Here is a 7,930-nt window from a genome sequence, read left to right as displayed (position 1 = left end):
TATAAAGACCTCTAAATATTGCCCCACTATATATATGAAAATATGCTCAAAATAAACCGCTGAAATGTGTTAGGGGCATTACATAATCCGAATTGTATCGTTTGATAAGAAAATGCGCTAAAGGGGCATGTGAACATGGTCTTCTCTTGATCTTTAAGGATTATCTCTATTTGATTGTAGCCCGAATACCCTTCCAGGAAATAGCAGTAAGAGTGACCAGTTAATCTTTCTAATATTTGATCAATGAAAGGTAAAGGAAAGTGGTCTTTCCTTGTAACCATATCCAGTTTCCTTTAGTCAATGCACATCCTCCAACCAGTAGTGACTCTAGTTGTCATGAGTTCATTATTAGCATTGGCTATGATAGTGATTTCAGTCTTCTTAGGAACTACCTATATTGGACTCACCAATTGATTGTCAGATATAGAGTATATAATACCCACATCCAATAATTTAAGTACCTCGGCCTTAAACATTTCCTTCATGCTTGGATTAAAGGGGCGTTGTAGTTGTAAAGAGGTTTTTACATTATCCTCTAAGTGAATGAGGTGAGTACAAATCACAGGGTCAATTCCCTTGAGGTCTGCAATCGTCTATTCAAGGGCTCCCATATGTTCCTTAAGAGTAGAAATAAGTATACTTTCTTATTTTTCATCAAGGTGGGAGGAAATCACCATCGAGTATGTCTCATATTGACTTAAGTAGACATATTTAAGATTGTACGGTAAATGTTTCAGGTCAAGCTTCAGTTCCTTGAGACTAAACGGTAGAGGCATTGTATTAGTTTGGGGCAAAGTCTCAAATTGTGGCCTCCACCGGTTAATTTCAAGTACCGGTATTGCATTAAGCAAGGCATCCATCTCTCTAATCATGTCATCATCTAAATCAAGAGAGTGGACTAAGCATGTCTTCAAAGGGTCAAAGTATAGAGTCAAGAGTGCTCTATCTTCCACAAATGAATCGATCATGTTAACATCATAGGTATTGTCAACATTCTCTAATTTTTTCTCATATTGAGAAAAATGTTCATCTCTAATGTCATGTTCCTAAAATATAAGTTCATAACTCCATTCCTAAAATTGATGATGAAATTTGATGTAGCTAGGAATGAGCAACCAAGAATGACGGGAATCTGAGTACTCACATCCGTGATGGGCTAAGTATCCAAAATGATAAAATGCATTGAATAGTAGAATTTATTGACTTGGACTAACATGTCCTCAATCATCCCACTCGGTGCATGAACTGATCAATCAGCAAGTTGTAGTGTGGTCCGGGTGTGTTTTAATTCACCTAGACCCAGTTGTTCGTTGAACGAGTAAGGGATTAAATTTACACTTGCCCCCAAGTCAAGGAGTGAATCTTCGATCTAGTGATTCCTAATTACACAAGTGATGGCTAGGATACCGGGATCCTTGTATTTTTGTGTCACATCTTGCTTGAGGATGGCACTCACTTTGTTTGTCAAAAAGATTTTCTTTTGTATATTTTTCCACCCTTTGGTAATGCATAGATCTTTCCAGAACTTGGCATTTGAGGGAATTTTTTAATGACATATAATAGAGGGATATTAACTTTCACCTATTTAAACACCTCTAACATGTCCTGAGTGTTAACTAAAGGCTTAGGTGAAATCAACAGTTGTGGGAACGGTGAAACTGGCTTGTATTAGGTTTCTAGTTCTTTCTCATGTGAGATGTCACTAATTTCATCGTTCTCCTAAAATTCTTCTAAGTCCTTAGGCTTCTTAGCCCTTGTCAGGATGGTATTGTCTATTTTCTTTCCACTTTTAAGAGTGGTGATGGATTTAGTTTGTTACACATGCTGATTTGGAGAGCCCGGTTACTTATCTCCCATTGTGATTTTAGATTAGAGAGAGGTTGGGATGAAAGTCTCCCTTTCTCCCTAATTGCTAGGTGTGACTCAATCCTTTGAATGGACTTGCTAAGATCTAGGAATGCTTGTCAAGTATTTTGATTGAAGAGCTCTTGGTTTTGAATGTTCTTAAGAACCAGATCCTCTTGGGGTCTTTACTGGCTAGGAACTTGAGGAAATGCCCCTTGAGAATTTCTGTTTGTGTCAGCCATTTGACCACTCCTCCAACTGAAATTAGGATGGTTCTTCCAACTAGGGTTATATGTATTTGAGATTGAGATGTTGAAGGGCCTTTGATAATTGTTTGTGACATTCGATTGCTAATGTAATAACTCTTGAAACATAGGAATTGTGGGACAATCTTGTGTCAAGTGTTGTTACTGGCACAAATCCCACATACAACTTTAACGGTCTCCTCGAGTTTAATCGTCTCTACTTTCCTTTGTTCCATGGCTTTCACCTTTCTTGTGAGGTTAGCCACCCTAGCACTTACATCATCTTCTTTGCTTAAGACCTAAATTCCTCCTTTCTCTCTTGATTGGGTCGGCCTAGAAGTTGTGGCTTTTGATGAGGTATCTCATGACTGTGCGTTTTCAACGAGCATATCAAAATAATCTCACGCGTCATCAACTTCTTTGTTTATGAATTCTCCATTGCACATCATCTCTACGAATTAGCGCATGGACGAAGTTAGTCCATCATAGAAAAAGCTTATTACCCGCTAGATTTTATATCCATGATGTGGGCAAGAGTTCAAAAGGTCTTTAAATCTCTCCCACCTTTGGAAGAAGGTCTCTTCTTCTTTTTGGGAGAAATTCATTATTGCTCTCCTCGGGGTCTTAGTTTTGTAAATCGCAAAGAACTTTTTAAAGAACTCTCGAGTCATCTCAGCCCATGTCCCTATTGATCTTAGCCGTAGAGAATGAAGCCATGACTTGGATTTTTCTCTTAGACAGAATGGAAATAATTTTAATCTTAATGTGTCCTAAAAAATGTTTTGAAAGTGCAAGGTTGTTATTCTTTCATCAAACCCTTTAATGTGAAGATATCAACTTTCAGAATCAAATCCATGAACCTTTGGGAGTAGTTGGATCACTTCTAGCTTGAAGTCCACGTTTCCTGCATTAAGTAGCAACACCATGTAGGAAGGTGTACTTATCATTACTGGTTGGAGATAATCTCGCAAAGTTCTTGGTGCAGGGACATTGTGCACCTCATTCTCATCTTGGCGTTCCTCCATGGATTGGTGTGGTTGATTCACAGCCATCGTTTCTATTAACTCTAAGGGTCGTAGATGATGTCTAATCTGGTGATGGATAGGCAATCCTTCGACCAATCCTCTTTCACTTAAGAGACGTAGAGTGTTGTCACGTACCTACTTCAGCATGAAACACTCTCAGCCCTCAAGTTCTAAATAAATAAACCTAAGAAAAAGAGAACTACATAATTAAGAAATCTGAAAAGAAAAGATTTAGAGAGGAGTTACCATATTGGAGTTGCTATGATAATTGCTACAAAATCGAAAAAAAGTTTAGTTTCTAAAAACAAATTGAGAAAAACCTAACCTAAAAATACAGCAAAACATTAGCCATAATCCTAAACTAATTCCAATACTAATGAATTTTAAAAAAATGCAACCGAAGTCCCCAGCAATGGTTCCAAAAACTTGTTCACAACCCCAAGTGCAGGGCTGCGTTGTAGTAATAACTTAGTAAGATTGAGGTCGAATCTACAGGGACTTACCTTGTACATATTCTGAAATAACTGGAACTAGAACTAGAATCGGAATTTAAACTAAAATTTGGAATAAGAGAGATCAATTGTAAATAAACTATTAATAATAATAGAAAACTAGAGCACTAAGGATCCATTTGTAGCTATTATGATGTAACCTTACTCGATTCAAGAAGTACAATTGGAATCGGAGTCCTATCCTATTTAGTTGGATGATATAATAGTTAAAACATATTCTGAACTTTTCATTGGATTAGTTCCCTCATGAAGCACCAATATGTAATGATCGCAGGGAATTCAACAATCTACCATGCCCAGGAGACAATGGTAAATTATGAATTTTATAGATCTGACAATTACAAATAGGTAAGAAGATATTAAAAGCCTTCCAAGAATATACTCTAATTGGAGTAATAATAAACCACAGAAAATTGAAAATATTCCTTTATTCAAACGATAAATCAATGAAAGTTCAACCATAAACTTGAATCAAATTAAGATAAACATCTAAATAAACTACAAGCTTCACCTCTTAGCTCTAGCTAAGAGATTAGCCAACCAAAGACATGATTGAAACTAAAACTCTTAAATAAAATATGAAAAACTAACTCGAACAGAGGATTCAGAGAAGATGGAAGACTCCTTGAAGTTCTCCAACACCTTGCCCTCTTCCTCCAACCTTAATTCGTACTGATATGTATAAAGTTCTCCAACACCTTGCCCAGAGGTTTAGGGACCATAAATACATCGCATTGGGCCTCAAATATACATTAAGTGGGTTGCATCAACAGGCAGCACCAATGGGCCTAATATACATCGAATAGGTACGTCAACGGGCCGCCCCACATGGACCTCGAACACATCATAATGGGCCTCACTTATGGGCTTCAAATTCAAGTAGGTGGGCCCCATTATGTGGGCCTTAAATACAAGGTAGGTAGGCCCCATCATATGAGCCCTCAAAAATGCATCATGACAGGCCTCATGGATGGGCCACACCAATGGGCTTCAAGTGGGCTTGGACCATACCAAAAATTCATTTCAATAGTTGTAGGTGTAACATGTGTATCACTGTACACTATCATTCCATGGGTCACATGGCCCACTAATGATGATCGGCACTGTCCAAACATTGTCCAGGTAAATCGGCACCATCAAACATTGTCTCTGTAAGTCAGCACCGTCCAAACATTGCTTATGTAAATCAGCACCTATCCAAACATCATCCGTGTAAATTGGCACCGTCCAATCGATGTCCAGCACTGTCCAAACATTGTGGATGGTGTGGATATGGAATAAATATATCATGGTGGTGTCCATGCTAGCAAAACGAGTGGATGAACTGGATAGAACACATACGTTTGGGGTGGGTCCATTCGCTGGAGATGGACAAGAAAGGTGAAGCATGAATTATCAAGGTGGGCCCCACCGTCCAGACCTCCAGACGGTGTGGATGTGAACCACACATCAAGGTGGCTACCCAAGCTCCTGCCCGTCCCAGTTAATGAATGGATGGTGTAGATAAAACATACACATCGTGGTGGGGTCCACACACGTGGCCCATCAAATATATAATATATTATATTATAATATATATATATATAAAAGGAAGGGAGGTCTCCAACATCTAGGAGGAGATGGACGGCTGTGGTAAAGAATACATGCATCAAGGTGGGTCCCACCTGCCCACACGTGTCACACGTGTGGGGCAGGTCCCACGTCCACAACAGATGTACGGGGTGGATATAAAATACATTCATAAAGGTGGATCTCACCCGTTCAAAAGGTTGGATGGTCTAGATCAGACCCACACATTTGGTGGTGTGAGTACAGCGGCCAATCTACTTCCATATGTGGTGGGTCCCACGTACATCAGGGTCCACCATCATATATTATAATATTATATTATTATATTAACATGATATCATATTTATTATTATTATTATTATTATTATTATTATTATTATTATTATTATTATTATTATTATCATCTGCTAGTGTCAAGCATCCAGACTATGGATGGTCTGGATGTTTTCATCATCAAGGTGGTACCCACCATCTAGATGGATGGTGGGATGAAACACATACCTCGTGATCATACTCACAGAACTTCCTACGCATGTACGGCAGCTATATAGCTAGTGTAAGGTACATGAGCCAGTCCGTTCCACAGAGGTGGGTCCCACGTGGGGCCCACTATAACGTTTATTTACCATCTAATCTGTTGGTAAGGTCACACAGACCTGGATTGAAGAGGAAACAAATTTCATAATGATCTAAAACTTCTATGACAATCAAAAGGGGTTTCAATGGTAAATGCTCAATCCCCACTGTTCCCTACTGTGTGGGCCACCTGAGTTCCACATGCGGCTGATTTTTGGGGTGGCCCGTTGGTTAGAGGGGACCCATTAGATGCATGGTGCTGATTATCAACACGCATCTTGGTGAGGCCTACGGCTGGGACCCACGGTCCTGCCTCTCTCACCCATAACGCAGCAGCAGGATGCTGCTGCGCATCCTCTGGCGTCAGCGGCAGCGCTTGCTACCTTGCATAATTTTTTTATTTAAAAAAAAAAACTTTTTTGGAGGTTTTTCATAGGTGGGGTCCACGTCAGGAGGATCCGCTCCAACCATTGGATCCTATGGCTCATGACAGGCTAAATGAGCCCAATATTCGAGGTATTTTGGTGTGTAGAAACATCAGAGTGGATTTTAACGGCAGAATCATTGTTTTCTATGAAATGGCCCACCAGATAATTGGATTGGCCTCATATTTCAATTCAATGTCTAAAATGAGCTGAGGAATAGAATTGACGACATCGATTAGACCCATACATCAAGGTGAGGCCTACAAAAGTGGCCCACCTAAAAAGCTTAAATGTATATATACATATATATATATATATATATATTGTGTTGTTGTGAGTACAACCCACTGTCAGTTCTCACTTCACTAAGCACGTCCAGCATCCAGAGACACTAGACGGACATTGTGAATATATATTCATCAAGGTGGGTCCCACATGGACGTGGCCCACTTGATTTGGATCAATCCAATATTTGTGCTTCTTCGTAGTCAGGTCGGGCCAAAAATCATGCAGCGTGGCTACTGGATGGTGGGCAACAAGGTGGGCTAATTCCACTAGATGGACGGTCTGGATATTACATGCATCATCAGGTGGGACACTCATCATAAAAAAAGGAAAGAGAGAGAGAGAGAGAGAGAGAGAGAGAGAGAGAGAGAGAGAGAGAGAGAGAGAGAGAGAGAGAGAGAGAGAGAAGCACCCACTTCAAGATCTTCCCCTTCAACTTCTACCCTTAGGGTCTAATGCCCTTACGAAGCTTCTTCAATGGTGGAGATGATGATATAAAGGCTAGATTGGTGAGGATCCAAGGTGGAAGAGGGGTAGATTTTTGGGATGGTTTGAACGTCCATGGCTCTTACAATGAGGAATGAGGAAGAAAGAGGGAGGGAGAGAGAGATAAGAGAGAGGGAGAGAAGTTATGGCTTGACATGATAATGTAAGGCCATCATAAATGTCTAGGTAAGGGGATGTGTTGACTTAAGAAGAGGAGCCATTATTACTTGTAAGGACATGACATCACCCTCCTAGGGAATGGTGCCATATGGGTAGGTAGGTCCTGCAATGTGCGGTCCACAGCCATTATAATGTGCAGGCCACAACTTATGATCTAAGCATCACATTGACACACGAGACGTGGCATTCGAACCGCGGCGACGACGTGGTCGTGACGGTACAAGTTTTGAGTCAAGCCAACTCAAATTTACGGGATGCGACTCAGGGTCGTGTGTAAATACCAATTATAGGTCGAGGGTTGCCAGAATTCGACCGAGAGGACCGCGAAAGCCTAAGAAACAGTATGAGCTAGGATACGGGCCTCACAAGTCGCATCAAAGATAAGTTGAACATTATGTTTCTTCTATTGTTTTCGTGATTTTTCTAGTCTTTTTTCCTCCTTTGCACTTTGTTTTATTGGATCTTTGGCATGTAATTTCTTTAATATTGACCTCCAAATCTCTAAGCCTCACTTTGGTGATCCTTTAAGCATTAATTCATCACTTCAAGCGTCATTTTCTCTAAAGCTCTCGAAATAACCTCGTAAGAGAAAACAAGTCAAAATAGATTGATTAGGCACTATCATGTTCATAGAATCAAGGAATAAGTAGGGAAAAATATGTAATATTTCATGCTCAATAGTCGGCGCTTCACCTAGGCATTGTCTCCCTATCCAAACCCTAGAAGATGATTTGGAATAGCCTATGGACTCCTTTAAATAGTATTGGAACACAATCTTTCAC

General features: G+C 40.0%; 1 non-coding gene across 1 annotated transcript; it reads left to right on the top strand.

Moving 5' to 3' along the window:
- The first annotated feature begins 2,607 nt into the window (after nt 1-2,607).
- LOC131228395 (small nucleolar RNA R71) lies at nt 2,608-2,713 on the top strand. Its single transcript, XR_009162897.1, has one exon. It is a non-coding gene; the product is annotated as a small nucleolar RNA R71 (small nucleolar RNA).
- Nucleotides 2,714-7,930: the final 5,217 nt, after the last annotated feature.

This window comes from Magnolia sinica, chromosome 15 (genome assembly GCF_029962835.1).
Source record: "Magnolia sinica isolate HGM2019 chromosome 15, MsV1, whole genome shotgun sequence".
Lineage (NCBI taxonomy): Eukaryota > Viridiplantae > Streptophyta > Magnoliopsida > Magnoliales > Magnoliaceae > Magnolia > Magnolia sinica.
The sequence above is the reverse complement of the archived record's forward strand: the minus strand, read 5'-3'. Positions and strand labels throughout refer to the sequence as shown.